General features: G+C 44.2%; 1 protein-coding gene across 2 annotated transcripts in view; it reads right to left on the bottom strand.

Moving 5' to 3' along the window:
- GSDME (gasdermin E) overlaps positions 1-5,400 on the bottom strand; it is a 73,559-nt gene extending 68,159 nt beyond the window's left edge. For both annotated transcript variants that reach the window (XM_045864557.3, XM_064575159.1), the window contains exon 1: positions 5,317-5,400. The gene's annotated coding sequence lies outside the window, so the exon portion shown is untranslated. The remainder of the gene's footprint in view (positions 1-5,316) is intronic.
- Between the last annotated feature and the right edge of the window lie 12,053 nt (positions 5,401-17,453).

The raw sequence follows: 17,453 nt of genomic DNA, 5'->3' as shown, positions 1-17,453 counted from the left end.
TTTCAAGCTCCGAGACTAGTTCCTGCTTTGGTTCTAGAGTGCGGAAGGGCAAAGGACAGGGATGAGGAAGCCTCGGGCCAGGCCATGCAAGGCATGCCTCCCCTGCTGGGTCCTGGGCAGCAAGGGCCTTCAGAGGGAGGGGCTGTATAGGGAGTGAGGCAATCAAAGCGGTCACTTAGCAAGATGTTCTGGAAGCAAAATAGGAAACCAGCTGGAAGGGAACAAGATTAGAGATGGACAAAAAATGGTTATACTGAACTATGTCACACGCACAAGGACAGAAAAGATGATTTGGTGGTTTCCCCAGAACTCTGGTTGAATGTGAGAGTGGTGTTGAAAGAGACTCCCTAGGATGGCTTCCAGGTGTCTCAGGTGTGGGCTGGCCGATGAGATGCCAGTCACCAAGAAAGGGAATTCAGGAGGAAGCAGATTGGTGGCAGACAGTAAGACAGTACCTGCTGGAAGTGTAGCTAGGAGAGTGTGCAAGATTTATTTTGCCCAAGAGAGGGAAAGAACCTTTAACAAAATAAGGTCTCCCCAATGACCTGTGGAAATCCATCCTGCTTGTCCAAGAGAAGAACCACAGCAGAATCTGCCTCACCGTGCCACTGGTAACAGAATCTCTCTCTCTCTCTCTTTTTAAGATTTTATTTATTTATTTGAGAGAGAGAGAGCGAGCACAAGCCGGGGGAGGGGCAGGAAAGGGAGAAGCAGACTCGATGTGGGACTTGATCCTGGGACTCTGGGATCATGACCTGAGCTGAAGGCAGTCGCTTAACCAACTGAGCCACCCAGGTGCCCCAGAATCTCTCTTTTTATGGTTTCTATTCTTTTCTGGGACTACCTGAGAGGGACATCACTAACTTTCCTTCAGATTAAACAAGTTTCTGAAGAAGACAGATCAGGCTTGCCATTAAAAAACAACAAAACCCATCTGTTGTGGGTGGCAAAGCCTTTGTAAGGATGCTAATCCTCCCCAGAGGAATTAGAGGATAAAGAAAGGGAACTCCTAAATTAATTTTTAATTTTTTTCCATCTACCATCAGATACAGCCAATTTGCCTTCTTGACAGGGTAGTTTGCTTTAGGAAGAGTTAATGCAGGTGGCTATTGGTTTACAAGTTAATTGAATCAGGCTTATTCAATCAAGGAACTCCGTTTATTCCTGTGAAGTTAGAGGTTTCTTTTATCTTATTGTTTGAATACATAATACATTACATGGCTCAAATATCTAAACAGTGTAAAAAAATACACACTGAGAAACCCCATTCCTACCCAGGTCCTACTACCCTTTCCATGGCTCTCCCCTGTAGGTATATTACCTTGGTGTTTCTTTATACAAATATAAGTTCAAAGGAGTCTGCACACTGTTCTGTATGTTACTTTTTGTCATGTAACAATGTATCCTGGAGATCTTTCCATGTTAGTACCTTCATCTTTGCAGCTGCATAATACTCCACCATGTGGCTATCCCACTGTTCGTCCTGTACTGCCGATTGCGTAGGTTATTTCTACATTTTTTTCTTATAAAAATGCCACAGTAAATACTCTTGAACATACGTCTTCTTCACACATGGTCAAGAGAACACGAAGGAAGATTCCTACAAGAGTGCTAGAGGTGCCTCAATGGCTCAGTCGGTTAAGCGTCTGCCTTCAGCTCAGGTCATGATCCCGGGGTCCTGGGATCGAGTCCCACGTCGGGCTCCCTGCTCAGCGGGCAGTCGGCTTCGCTCTCTTTCTCTCCCTCTGCCCCTCCCCACTGCTTGTTCTCTATCACTCTCTCTCTCTCGCCAATAAATAAAATCTTAAAAAAAATTCTTTTAAAAAGAGAGATTGCTAGACCAATGGGTAAATACATCTCTAATTTTAGGGGTTGTACCATTTTGCAGTCTCACCAATAAGGTATGAAAAATCTCAGCAATAGAGTCTGTTATCAAACTTTTGTATTTTTGTCAGTCTCGTAGGTGAGAAACAGTATCTCGGTATATTCTTAGGGTATGTTATTGTAACATAAATCAAGCATCTTTTGTTTAAAGAATTTATTATTTTTCTTAACTGTGTCCTTAGTCCATTTTCTATTGTTTTTTTCTTTATTCCTAGGAGCTGTTGATTAATAGAGGGATTAGCTAAAATATAGGCTAGAAATTTAACACAACAGTTTATCATGTGGCATTGGAAGACAGTAAGTTGCCATACCGTTCTCAAACATCTGAAGTAACTGCCTAGCCAGGAAAGATTAAATAATGTGCCGAGGGCCAACTGAAGGATCTAGAACCCAAGTTGTCTGACACATACAAGCACAAGAAAGTCTCAATTAACCATAAGTCAGACGTCAGATTCAAATTTCCAGTGTGTTCCAATCTGGAAGTAGACAAAAATGGCCTCATGAGAGATCTACCTCAAATCGCTCATGACCTAAAAATCCATTGCATTTCACAGCCGTACCACAGATCCCCTCTCACATAGGGCCTTACGAATCCCATTAGCTCGGTGGGGTTAAATCAGTGGAGGGTATCAAGGAGGGCACTTGCTGTGATGAGCACCAGGTGCTGTACGGAAGTGCTGAATCACTAGATTGTACACCGGAAACTAATATTACACTGGATGTTAACTCACCTACATCTGTGGTTTCCCAGCTCGAAGCAATTAGAACTCAGAAAGTCAAAAGCAATGAGGGAAGGATATGTAAGTTTAAATCAGACTCCTGGACAACAGATCTCGAAGGAAGAGACCAAGAAAGCAAGACAATGCCAAGTCAGAAAAGCACATGGCCAACTGGGGCCACTGGCTCCTGGGAACAAAGAATCCTAAAAGTAGGTGCCAAGGTAATGATTGCATGAGAATATACTATAACTAGCATCCATTCTTAATCAAATCCTTGAGGTGTAAAGAACCCAGTTCTTCCTCATACCCAATTCGGGATTCTTCTCTAGAGCAGCTCTGGGTGATCACTGGGCCTCTGCTTGTATAGTTCTGGGCAAGAAACCTCAACATCAAAATACACTAAAGAGAAACAACTGTATGGTGAGTACGTGCAGTGTGCCAGGCACTGGGCTGAATTCTTGCTCCGCATTTCCTCATTTAATCTGCACAACAACCCTGAGTAGGCATTTTACAGATGTGGAAATTTAAAGATGTTAAGTAACTTGCCCAAATCACGAGAGAGAAAAAAGAAAAAACAAAACAAAAAAACCCAAACCAGCGCCGACACCCGCGAGCTGGCCTGGGACTATCAGCCAGCCCTGGTGTTGCTAGGGAACAGCCCCGCGTTCTCCTGCTGAACACGAACAACGTCTCAGAAGAGCAACATCGAGCAAGGCCACTCTGTGGTCGTGATAAATTAAGACAAAAACAAGACCCCTCATAATCTCGTCTGACCTCAGCCAAAATATGAACATTGACCAAACCACAAAAACGACCAAACACCGCCCCCCGCCAACCACCGCCACCAGGGGGTGGCTAATGACTGACTGCGGCTTCTTGGCCAACCAAGGCTTTTGCCTCACTGCAGCCTTCCTTGTGAAGATACTCAATAGAATTCTCCCCCTTCCTGACAGCATCCAATCCAGAGCAAAGTTCTGTTTCCTTAAACTCCCCACAACCACCAGCAAGCCTAAAGGCTGTAACTCCTTTCTAACACCAACCTACTGAGACGCCCCACAGTGTGAGGTCTCTCTCGCTACAGCAAGCAATAAACCCAACTTTTCCAACTCTACGTGCATTCCCGGAGGTCTCTGGAGGGCACCGAATGTCACATAGAGAATTAGAGCGAAGGGAAGGTTCCAACGGAGGTCCACCTGCCTCCGAAGCCTGAGCCCTTGGCCACCCTGCTTTGCAGATTCCTCAGTCAGCTTTTTAAAATTTGGGCTACATATAATTCACTTTATAAAATAAGAAAGTGTGCTCAAAAGGGTAGACTTCAGTTATAGTGGAAGTGAAAATCACAGTTATGGGACACATGTCCTCACTATGCAGGGAAATGAAACATTGCTGTACTTGTCTCATACTTAACAGCTTCACATTTTAAATTATTTTTAGTTTTCGAAATAACGTGGTTTAGTCTATTAAATTAAAACAGAGGTGTCATCCTTTTATATCTTCCACGCTCACAGCCCAGTGCCTGAGCTCATTTTTATAAGACAAATTAAAGACAAGGTACTCCATTACTTCTTTCTTAAATAAAAATCAGTGAGATTTAAAAAAAAAAAAAAGGTCACAAAACAGGCACGAACTTGAGAAAGGAGTGAGCGTGAAGCGACAAAGGCTTTTGGGAAGTGGGGTGGGTAACAGAAGAGACAGGGTTTCAGAACAGAGAACTCGCTGGTCCCCTTGAGGGTTCAAAGAGAACAAAAAGAAAAACACTTCTGGAAAATGCAAAACTTCGTCTCCAAGCAGGCGATCTACGGGACAGCAGCTGGGAGCCGGGGCCCTATTTCTCAGATGGCTCTAACTGCCTGGGCTCAACTTCTCGCGGCTATTCTCCTTTATAGGAAGAGCGCGTTGGTGATTTCGACAAGCATCAATTTACTCTATATCGCTTTAGCTGCTTCTCCGGCGTCACATCGCTTCTTTCATTCCACTGCGACTCGCTGCCTGTCGGCCCCTTGAGAGCTACGGTGCCCAGACACCCGGTCCTCCCATCCTAGTCACTCCTTTGAACAGAGCAGGTGCCCAAGGAGGGATGTTTTCAAATATTCTACAACACATGCCTTTGGAGGAGCCGCCCCTCCTCGTTCCCCCTCGGGCGCAGATGCCCAGTGGGCTCCCAGGGGGTCCGCACGTCGAGGCCTAAGGCAGCCACGCGAGCAGCTGTGGTGTCATCCCGCCCCCTGCCGATGACACCCAGGGGGGCTTGGCCTTCTCCGCAGGCTTGGGGCCCAATTTCAGGCGACTGGGGGAACGTTCCAGCCCAGAGTCTCAACTCCTGTGGGCTCCGGCCTCTCCTTCCCGCACACACGCCCCGCAAGCCGGGAAGCCTTTGCACGCCCCGGGGGAAACGGGAGGACAAAGAATGAAGGGGTGGGGAGGGCTGGTGAACAGGGGGTGACAGAAGGTACCGGCCCTCCCAGCAGCCCGGGAAAGAAGTGGCCGCGGGGAAGGGGGGAGAGGGCTGCGGAAGGGGTGGGGGAGAGGGGCACGCGATGGGCCCAGCCGGCCAGTTGTGGGGCAGCCGACCGCCTCGTCTCCCTTGGGGCGGACGGCGGGGAGGGGCGTCCCGGAGAGAGAAGAGCCGCGGACTCGGCTCCCCGGGGCTGGCCGCGCGCCCAGGCGGGAGCCGGAGCCCGAGCCGCCGCCGAGCCCGTGCCGCCGCACTCACCTGCCCGCGCCGCCGCCGGGTCCCCGCAGCCGCGCACTGGGCGCCCCGCGCGGCCCGGGCGGACTAGCCTCGCGGGGCGGGCCGGGGGCGGGGGCTCGCGGGAGGGGGCGGGCCGGCGGGAACCTTCGCTCGGTGGCCGCCCCCTGCGCCGCGGGCCGCCAGCCGGACGGGAGCGGGGCGCCGGGCGAGCGCGGCCGAGGCGGGGCGAGGACGGCGGGCGGCGGCCGAGACCCGCCCGAAGGCCCGGAGCCGGAGGGGCCCCTCTCTTCGCGTGACTGCGCCCACGCCGGTCGCTGACACCCCGGGGCTCGGCTCTGGCCGAAGTCCCTCACGCTTTTCGGGATCCAAGGCCTGGGGCGCACCGGGGATAGGCCGGGGCCTCAGCAGAGGAGTGGGCCCGGCCTCCCTCCCCGAGGCCTCCTCTCCCGCCCTCAGTCCCGGAGGGTTGGAAGCCTGCCGGGCCCAGTCACCCAGAGTTGGGTGCCGCCTGGCACCGTAGCTTCCCGGTTCCAGCGGGCAAGTCTGAGGCTGCTCTAGCCTGTGGGAGCCCCTGATGCCCGGGCCGGGGGGTGTCCGGATTGGTGGTGTGACGGTGCCCACACTGGTCCTGACATTATTAGTGATTCATGCAACTATATTCTAAGCTCCTCGAGGGCAGCGCCCAGCATCCCTCCCTAGGTGCTTAGTGAATGAGTGAAGCTGAGTGCAGTTGGTGCTCAAAAATGGCTCGCTGATTGACTGACTTAAACACTATATCCCTTCAGTCAGTATTTACGGATCATCTTTTCTGAGCAGTACTCTGCTGAGCTGAGAACAATGAATGAGAAAAAATAAAATTTCTGTCCTTGGAGAACTTGCCTTCAGGAGTGTTGAGTTTTGTTGCTGCCTTCCACAGGGCGGGGAAAGAGGCAGGGCTTTCCGGGGGGGGGGGGGGGGGGGCCATATGGTCTAAACCTATCCCTTGCAGTTACCCCACTCTTGTATTTGTCTCAGGAAAGCCCTCCTGACTAGTCACATTAAAAATACAGCCAGTCCATCAATCTGCAGGAACACTCCCTAGTTCCTTGCCTGCTTTATTTTTCTCCTTTGCACTGACCACCATCTGCTAGACTATACACATCATACTTCATGTATTATCTTTCTCTTCCTTAGAATGTCAGTTCCATGAGGGTAGGGACTTCTGTCTGTTTTGTTCCCTATACCCAGCACCTAGCATTAGTACCTGCTGCATGGTAATAGTAAATAATTGTTTAATTAATGTGTCCTCTTGTTTGTTTTTCCAACTAGATTGTGGGGTCTTATTCATCTGTGCAACCATCAATGGTTGTTGGACGAGTGAATAAATAGAAACGGTTGAGGGAGGTGGTCCTCTGTCTTGCCAAACTAATAGGTATTGGAAGACAAAATGATTCACTGTGCTGGCTTTGGAAAGAGACTTTTCATCCATGCTATTGCTTCTCTGTGTTCATAAAATGGTATAGTGATAACTCTGGCTTGATCAGACCTAGGCCTTAAGAATATCCTTATAAACAGCATGTTCACGAAGTCCCCGCCAACAAGCCCTAGCCCATTCTAGATAGGTTACCACTTCTAACTGAGAGGGCATGAGCTTTCTGTGGCAATGGTTACTTATGGGCTTTAAATTCTTCCCCTCTTTTTGTCCCATCCATTGCCTTTCAGTTAAATGCCTGAGAAGGATAATAATAATGTTAGCTGCTAATATTTATATAGCACTCTCTAGTTAGTATCACGAAGCATGGTTCTGAGTTCATTACATGCATTGATTGACTCATTTAATCCTCACAGCAACCGAGTGGTGGTCCAAGTTACAAATGAGTACATTGAGGCACAAGCCAGGAAGCTTACCTAGCCGGGAAGAAACAGAGCCAAGATTTAAACAGACCACCTGACACCATCTGAGTTTCTTTTTTCAGTTGGGATATAACTGATATATAACATTGTATATATTTAAGGTATATAACACATTGATTTGATATACTTTTATATTGATGAAGTTCATTAATGGGGTGCATGATATAAAGGAACATATTAATGAACCAGCTCTGTATGGCTGCCATCACTACTTCTAGTTTTTTGGGAGTCATTTTTGGAGAGACTTGGACTCTTTTAGATGAATAGCCACTGTGGAAGAAAAAGAAAACACACAGATTTGGGATGAAAAAAATTTGGGTCAAATCCAGTCTACCATTACCAACTGAGTGACCTTAGGCAAATTTTCGACTTCCTATTTTAAAAATCACTTATAGTGTTTTCATGAGATTAAAAGAGAAAATGTATGAAAAGCACTCAGCACATAGTACACAATAAAAGTTAGTTTCCTTTTCTTTATTAATTACTTTCTAGTTAATGTCACTTTTAAATTGAGTCTAAAATTTTTCACCTATGTATAATTTTGTCTTTTACCATATTGACTGCTTCCCAGAGGAACATAGCTACTAACATAAATTTACATAAAATTTGGCATACATTGATATATATTTTTAAACCAATTTATCTCCCTGAATCCCAAAAGTGTTTTAACTGGAAACTGTAATGCCAATGCATATTACCAATTACTGCATTAAAATAAAAAGCTTTATGGAGGGTTAAATATGGCCCAGAATTAACGCCTATTTCTTTCAGGGTCTCAACCATCTCTTGTTCATTTGCAAGGTAGAGATACAGGCAGGAGAAAAGGAAAATTTACTTGGAGGCCAGCAAATGACCAACAAAAATTATAAAAATTTAAAGTCTCAATGCAAATATTATTGGGGACAAATAAAGAAATGAAGTCACTTGGGGGACACTGGGTGGCCCAGTCAGTTAAGTGGCTACCTTTAACTCACCTGATCTCAGGGGTCCTGCTCAGCGGGAGGTCCTGCTCAGCAGGGAGTCTGCTTCTCCCTCTCCCTCTCCCTCTGCCCCTCCCCCTGCTTGTGCTGTCTGTCTCTCTCTCTCAAATAAAAAAATCTTTTTAAAAAATGAAGTAATTTGTTGTTCAAATTATAATTTACTACATGATACACTACCTAAAACTTAATGACTTGAAATAACAACCATTTTATTACATCTCAGGATTTTGCGGGTCAGAATTTTGGGCAGGGCTCAGCTGAATGATTCTTCAGTTCCATGTGGCTCAGACTGGGGTCATTCAGTAGAATTGAGCTAGTGAATGACCCAGCCTGGAGGGTCTCAGACGGCCTTACCCACATGTCTAATGCCTTGGCAGGGATGGCTTTGGAAGGCAGCCCTCAGCTGGGATTATCAAGCAGACCCCCCAACACGCGGCCTCTTTATCATAGTGGTCTTGGGGAAATCAGACTTCTTATATGGAGGCTCAGGGCTGCAAAAGTGAGTGTTCCAGGAAACAAGGCAGAAGCTATGTTTTATGACTTAGCCCCTGAAGACCTGGCATGCAACTTCACAACCTTCCAGAGTTGAAGCCAGCCCAGATTCATAGAGAGGGGAATTATACTCTACCTTTCAGTGGGAGAGACTACAAAGAACTTCCAGACACCTTCAATCTATCACACTTGTTTTTATGAAAGAGAATGGTATTAAATAAAGTTAGGAAAAACTCCTACATTTTTGTCCATTGTTCATGTGGAAACATATATCATTGTCAGCCTTAAAGAGATTTACAATGAAGACCAGGAGTCATCCACAGGGTCCGGTTTATAGAAACATTCAAGAGTAGTGCAATTCAGAGCTGTACATGCTTTTCTTGCCCCATTATCATTGTTCTTAAAGTTTGTCCAGCATCTAAGTTAGCTATGTCCAACACAGAGAAAGGCAAAGTCCATACTTCCAGCATTTTGTTAATTTAACAAATATTTGTTAAGGACGTACTGTATGCCAAGCCCTATATTAGCTACTGGGGCCATAATAGTGAGAGAGGGAAATCTAGTTCATGTCCTCACAGAGTTTGGGAGTATATCTGAGAAAGAAGACAGATAAACAATGAGGATACAGGGTGAGAAGTTCAATGATCAGGTGCCATGGGAAGGTTTGATTAGACCATTGAATGCGGTAGAGGAGGAAAGGAATCTGGGTCAAGGCAAGTCAAGTAGGGTAAGCTAAACAAATAAACCCCCAGATGATAATGGCTCAAATATAATAGCAGCTTATTTTTTCTCAATGAACAACTGAAGGCAGTTCCAGAGTATGGGAGGTGGTGAGGGAGGAGGGTAGTCTCTGTTCCTTCAGGAACCAGACTGGTAGAGGCCCTGCCATTTTCAGCTCAAGGCTGCCCGGCTTTTCTGGGCACGAATGTCTCCAGCAGGCAGAGAGGGAAAGAACCTGGAGGCTCTCTCATGGGAGGTTTTTCATGGGCCTGGCACTTTTGCGTACCTTCTTTTGGCCAGAAATTAGTTATACGGTCCCTCTAGCCACAAGGAGGCTGGAAAACGTAGCCTTTGTGCCCAGGAAAAAAAGAAGAAGTCAGTTTCCAAGAGCAGTAGCAGACTCCACTTCAAACCACCTTTTATTTTATTTTATTTTATTTTAAAGATTTTATTTATTTATTTATTTGACAGAGATACAGCGAGAGAGGGAACACAAGCAGGGGGAGTAGGAAAGGGAGAAGCAGGCTTCCCGCCGAGCAGGGAGCCCGATGCGGGGCTCGTTCCCAAAACCCCGGATCCTGACCTGAGCCAAAGGCAGACGCTTAACGACCAAGCCACCAGGCGCCCCTCAAACCACTTTTAGAGGACAAACAGGTGTTGGCCAAGTTCCTAGCTTTTATAAAGGATCCCAACATGGGCAACCCAGATAGCTAAACCATTTTTAGTTTTGATAATTTATTTTCAGATTATATAACACATACTATGAAAAAAAAGTAAGCCTTTCTTCACCCTACACCTGGTTTAAAGGATAGCTAAGAAAACATGGAGAAACTGATGATAAAGCGGGTGAGGGTGGGATTTTCATCTTCAACAGTTACTACTGATAAAACCTCTTAGCTGAGTTTTAATTGAAGGGGGAGAGTGGGAATTGTATATACATTTGTGGTTTAGCAAGGTTCTTAAAAAGGCTAATTACAGTGGAAAAAGCAATTTGGCAAGAAAAAAAGTTATCTTGGCATCTGACTCAATCTTGACTGACTGCAAGAAACACCAGTACAATAAATGTGTTAGTCTGAACAGTGGAAGAGAAAAGAGCTCCAGAAGTTGAGCCCCTGCCACGTCTGGGCACCTTTGACACCACGAAAGCTTTTTACTTTGTCTCAAACTGTCCGTAGAGGTGGACTTTCTTTCTCTCTAACGGTCTACTTTGAAATCTTCACGCTTGGTTTCTCCCCCAGAAGAACTGTACCTGTCACCTCACTGCAAGGCTAGTTTTCTCTGAGAAATTAGGAGGACATAGCTACCCAGGGACTTAACTCAAGGAGGCTCACTTTCTGCAAGCAAATCCACCTTCCTCTGCTGATGTTCTCATATTAAAAACAACAAAAACATCGACACTGATGGTTAATTTTATGTGTCGACTTGACTGGGCTAAGCGATGCTTAGGGAACTGGTTAGACATTATTTCTGGGTGGGTCTGTGAGGGTATTTCTGGAAGTAGACTTGAATCTGTAGACTGGAGAAAGCAGACGCCCTCACCAAGGCAGGTGGACATCCTCCAATCACTTGAGAGGCTGAAGAGAACAGGAAGCGGGAGGAAGAGTGAATTTCCTCTCTCTGCCTGAGTTGGGACATCCCTCTTCTGCCCTCAGACACTGGCATTCCCGATTCTCCAACCCTCAGACGTTGACTGAATTACATCACTGGCTTCCCTGGTTCTCTAGCTCATAGAGAGCAGATTGTGAGACCATCAGCCTCAGGAATCATGTGAATCAATTCCTAAAATAAATCTCCCCATATATAGATATAATCCAGATGTCTATATATAGAAGAAAACAGAACCAATAGGATACATCTATCTGCATCTGTAGTTCTACATAGATATACAGAAAAATTGTCCCAGTAAATTTTACGTCTATACAGATATATCTACATAGTTATGTAGATATACAGTTGACCCTTAAACATGGGTTTGAATTGGGCGAGTCCACTATTATGCAGATTTTTTTCAGTAAATAGACACATAGTATGATAAATGTATTTTCTCTTCCTTGTGTTTTTCTTAATAACATTTCCTGTAGCTTACTTTATTATAAGAATACAGTATATAATACATATAACATATAAAATGTTTAATCAACTGTTTACGTTATTGGTAAGGCATCCCAGTCAACAGTAGGCTATTAGTGGTTAAGTTTTGGGGGAGTCAAAAGCTAACCGTAACCCCCACCCCCGGGTTGTTCAAGGGGCACTTGTATCCTATTGCTTCTGCATCTCTGAAGAACTCTAACACACTCACCAAAAGCCAACCAAACAAGCACATCCCACCATCACTTTGGACAACCGTTAAGAAACTTAACGAAGCTCACAACTATTGAGGACTGACTTGCTAAAGAAGCTTTTTTAAAGAACCCAGTAATTCTGATTCAGGCGGGGACATTGTGTGGAAATGTGTTTTGGAAAGACTAGTCTTTGATCAGGACCCTGAAGTACAGGGTCCAGATAATCCAAATAAGCATGCTTGCAAGTTCCCTTATTTCTTATTTCTCCCTCCTCCCCAGAAAAACCCTACCAGCACCAGGGTAATGCCAAACATTCCCTCTAACAATGATTAGCCGCACATTCTAGATTTAGAAATAGGCTGGAATGCAAATATCCCCAAGGGAATTCACACTGCAACAAACAATCACATAAGACATAAAAATTGTTGCAGATTCTTTTGGGATAGCAGGGTTTGATCAAGAAGTTGAAAGATACACGGGAAGGTTAGGGAAAGAAAACTACTAGTTATTTCACAACTTTGCTACTTTTAGCTTATTTGGGACAGTGGGCACCAGGTTGGAGATCTATAATTGCTGTATCCTTTGAATGCTTCCTTTGTGTCCAGCATAGTCTTTTATGTACATTATTTCATTAAATCTTTATACAACTCTATGAAGCATTATTATCCCTATTTTATAGATGAAACAACCTAAATCCTAGAGAGACAGCCTACAAGTCTGGCATAATTGATACTAGGATTTAAACTGAGGTCTGAGTCCAAGCCCTAACTCTTGACAGCTGCCTAATAAGTGAATTTGGGGAAGAAGTCAAACATCTAAACATAATTCTGAAAGTTCTACTTTTCGCTTTCAGGTAAATTAATAATCAATCAAAACAGGTTATTACTTCTGTTCCTAAAGGTTCTCTGGAATATTGACTCCTAATACAATCCCCTGCAGGCCAGTCTAATGATTTCTACTGCCCTGATATTAAAATGTAGTATTTTTTATGTTTTCTAGAAATCGTTTTCTAGGAAAGTGGGAAAAATGGGTAGTCTGGCTTTCACTGAAATTTTAAGGGAGGAGAAAGTTGTAAGACTTTCTATTTGTTTCTATTAAAGCTTTTGTCATTTCTTCTAAAACTGCCATATAACAGTCATTGGAAGGCTAAGAAATCTGGGATAAAAATAAATTTAAAATCTATTATTATTATCCATAATATCTACAAAAACCCAAAACATTTTCTCAGCTCACAATTTAGAGGCTGATTTCTCCTCTTTTATGTCCTGTCTGATGATTATTATTAGGAAGTCCAGAGAAAATTCTTTTTGATGACTCTCAGGCATGTTTGTATGATACTTATTATTTATATACTTTATTAAATGTCATCTGCTTTTGCTTTATTAATGTTTTATTAAGGACCATCTGGCAGTTGCTACAGATCATATAGACTCTCCAATGAGTAGGTTCTCACCCATGAATAAATTATCAAGTGTCATGATTAGCAAAAAAGAGATTAAACTGGGTAGTGGAAAGAACAGGGGACAAGGACACACATGTCCCAAGGCTGCCCCAGGCTGGTCTTGTGGCCAGCATGGTCCCTCTACCTCTCTGGGCCCCATGGTTTCATCTGAAAACTGAAGGTTGGACTCAGTCTCTGAGATTACTTCAAACTTTAAAATTCTGGGTCAGAAACTCAAATGCAGCGCTGTGGACCCAAACCCCAGGAATACAGGGGAGGGGATTCCGTATGGGGGTGGCTGGTAAACACGTCCTGGCTGTGGCCAGGGACCTAATGATTTAGGATGGGTGGGAAGAGGGAACAGCAAAAGCCAGGCAGGTGCAGCATTATATAAAGTTTGGGGCAGGAGTTGGGAACTGAGACTGGAAAGACAGGAGAGCAGACTGGGGAGGGCTTTACCTGACAAGAGGAATTGACAGTTGTATCTTGACCACCATTTCCCTCCTCCCTGGCCTTAGCTCTCTTGAGTCCTTAGGAACCATTCACATAGGTCTAGCCAAACAGATTGGTCTCCTTAGTGGGTTAAACATTACCCTTAAAGCAGAGTTTTCCAAATGGTACAGCATACAGATGATGAGTGGACCTAGAAATTGAGACCTTCAGCCCTTGAGATGAGTCACCAGCTGGTTATTACATAAACACTTTATTTTCTGTGTGTGCCATGATATGGTAAAGATTGGGAGCACTACCCTGAATTAATCTGGTCCACCACATTAATTTGCTTAGCAAATGATTTTCATCAGGAGTTCGAGCATAAAGCACTTATATTAAATTGTATAATTGCTTGTATTACTATACAATTACTATACAAGCAATTATATAATTGTACAATTATATTAAATTTTATCATAGACTGAATATTTGTATCTCCCCCCAAAATTCATCTACTGAAATCTAATTTCCAGTATGATGGTATCTGGAAGTGGGGCCTTTGGGAGGTGATTAGGTCATAAGAGCAGAGCCCTCCTGACTGGGATTAGTGCCCTCACAAAAGAGATCCCACAGAGCTCTCTTCCCCTTCTGCCATGTGAACCATGAAGTGGGCCCTTACTGGACACCAAATCTGCCTTGATCTTGGATTTCCCAGCCTCCAGAACTGTGAGAAAGAAATCCTATTGTTTAGAAGCTGATATTTTGTTATAGCAGCCCAAAAGAACAAAGACAATTATATTAAGTTGTATTATATATTATGTTAATTAAATGAATGAATGAAGAAATAAGAGAAAATTCACTCAACATAGTTACTCACTGAGGCCCTCATATGCGCCAGGCACTGGATTAGGCATGAGGGATACAGCTATAAACAACAGATAAAAATAGACTAGAACCCCTGCCCTCGTGAAACTCATATTCTAATGGGTGAAATGACAATAAACAGGAAAATAGAGAAAACACACTTCCAGTTTCCAATTTGGCATGTAAGGAGCTTGGCTGTCATCACTCCATTTAAGTGAAAAGTTGAACAAACTGAAAGACCAACAACTCTTCTTGGATCTGTTGAGAAGTGAGGTCACAGGGCAAATGGCTAGCTTGGAGACAAATACAGAGAATCACAACTGACCAGAGTAGAACCCTCTGTAGGAACCAGGGTCAGAGGAGGAAAACCTGGTCTAGAATTGAGGAATTACTGGAAGCTCACAGGGGACAAGTATAAGAGTTAAAAATTTTCCACTCTTTTGTGAATTTTACTTCTAGGACCTCTAGCAGGTTCTCACAGTGAGTACTGAAGAAAAATCTTCTAATGCTTCCAGCAGGGAAATGGGAAGAATAACCATCTAAAAATATGCCAGTGCATCAGTTCTTCTTAACAGTCTCCTTAACTGTCTTCAACACAATTTATTTCACCAAGGCCTAAGCTGCTGAAGCTTTATCAGAACCTGACTGACTTGGGAGGAGAAATACCCAACTTTAGCTCCTCTAGCCATCCTGCCCCCCCTCAGGGGGTGGGGAGTTGAGAAGCTCTTGTGATTTCACAGCCCACCCGCACAGGCTGTCTGAAAGACTGAGATCTAATCACAGAACTATAGACCCCTTGCCCTCCCCCACACCACCTTACCACTACATCGCTAAAGGCCTATGTACCACAGTTTCTTTGCTCAGTACATACATAATGTCCAGCTTTAAACAAAAAAACTACAAGGCGTACTAAGAGGCAAAACAAAACAGTGTCTGAAGAGAGAGTGTAAACATCAGAACCAGACTCAAATATGGCAGGCATGTTTGTATTATCAGACCAGGAATTTAAAACAATTGTGCTGAGAGTTCCAATGAAAAAATGGAGAAAACATTCAATAACAGATGAGTAATTGTAATATAAGAAGAAATATTTTGTCTTTGCCTGGTTCCTGGCACAGAGCTCTTCAAACTCTTGGAATCTCCTGAGTGATGAGTGGTTTTGGCATGTTAATGAAATGACTCTTGGTTGAGGGGTGCCAAATAGCTTCAGGAGGAGAGCTGCTCACCAGAAAAACCATACCATGTGATTAGAAGGTTGGAAAATTCAACCCCATTCATGATCTCCTGGGAGGAGAGAGGGACTGGAGATTATGTTCAATCACCAATAGCAGATGGTTTAATCAATTATGCCTATGTAACGGAACTTCCATGAAAACCCATAAACAATAGGGTTTGAAGAACTTCCAGGTTGGCAAACACTTTGAGGGGCTTGAAGGGTCATGCACCAGCGTGGAGGCTTCCGGCCCCTCACCCCATATCTTGTCCTATGTGTCTCTTCCCTTTGAATGTTCCTGAGTGGTATCCTTTATAACAAGCTGGTAATAGTAACTAAAGTGCTTTTCTGACTTCTGTGAGTTGTTCTAGTGAATTATCAAGACTGAGGAGAGAGTTGTGGGAATCCCCAAATTTATGGCCAAGTGAAACAAAAGTATGAATAACCTGGGGACCTGATACTTGTAACTGGTGTCTGAGGTGGGGGCAATCTTGTGTGGACTGAGCACTTAACCTGTGGGGTCTGTGCTAATTCTGGAAATTGGTGTCAAAATTGAATCGAATTGTTGGACACCCACTTGGTGTTGAAGGACTGGTGAATTGGTTGGTGTTAGAAAACACTCCAGAAAGAACCTGAGAGTAAAGTAAGCAAAGAGATGAAAGCTCTGAGAAGGAATAAAAAAGAAATACTAGAGGTCAGAAACATTGTAACTGAAATGAAGAATGCCTTTGATACACTAATTAAATGGACACAGGTGAGGAAAAGACTGAAAAAAAAGGAACTGAGTAGCCAAGAACTGTAAGACAGTGACAAAAGGTATAACATATATAAGAATACCAAAAGAAGAGAGAGAATCAGAAGAAATATCTGAAGCAATAATTGAAAATTTCCCTAAATTAACGTCAGACACCAAACCACAGATCCAGGAAGCTCAGAGAACACCAAGGAGGACAAAGGCCAAACAAAGAAAAGAAGAAAAGAAAAAACCTTAAAAGACCCCCACAAAAAAAAAACAAAAAACAAAAAATAAGCCCCCAAAACCCCCCAAAACATAAAACAAAACAAAACAAAACCAACTAAACAAAAAAATTACACCTGAGCACAGCATCCTCCAACTGCAGAAAACGAGAGAAAGAAAAAAACCTCGGAAGAAGAAAACATAAGGCATGTTAGGTAGTGGCAATGCTAATGCAGAAAAAAGTCAAGAGAGGACTAAAGAATTACAGAGGGAGGAGGGGGAAAGGTTTGGAATTTTCCAGAGTGGATAAGGAAGGCCTCCTTGGAATGGAGGCCTTTTAGTCAAATTCCTGTGAACTTTGGAATTCATGGACACTTTAATAATGCTTTTCTTTATTTGGAGTCTATAACAGGTCCCATGGTACAGTTGGAGGGGTGTAACCAGACGGCATCCTGGGCCTTGGGCAGGTGACCCAACTTTCTGGGCCTCCAGTCCACATCTCCAGCTGAGCTCCTTTCCACAGGACTTAGAGCTGCAAGGACCACTCTGTCCCCAGCTCCTCACGTGGCTGCCCCTTGTTTATCTTCGGGTCTCAGCTTCAACTTCATTTTCTATTGGCAGCACTCCCTGACCCACAGCCTCAAGAAGGTCTCTCTTATTTATTCTCACACCTTTCTTCCTAGTAAATTTCTTAATCGTAATTAATTCATTGGTGTGTAACTACCTAATGTCTGTTTTTCCTGCTAGAATGTAAGCTCTGTAAGAGGGACAGCCATGCCTCCCTCTGCTCACTGCTACATCCCCAGAACCTCTCAGAATGTCTAGCACAGAAAAGGCGCTCCACAAATGTATTTTGAATGCATAGGTGAATGAATGAACAATC

Source organism: Mirounga angustirostris, unplaced genomic scaffold (genome assembly GCF_029215605.1).
Source record: "Mirounga angustirostris isolate CCGP_5_RB_7025 unplaced genomic scaffold, mMirAng1.0.hap1 SCAF_12, whole genome shotgun sequence".
NCBI classification, from domain to species: Eukaryota; Metazoa; Chordata; class Mammalia; order Carnivora; family Phocidae; genus Mirounga; species Mirounga angustirostris.
This window is presented reverse-complemented; position numbering and strand designations above follow the sequence as displayed.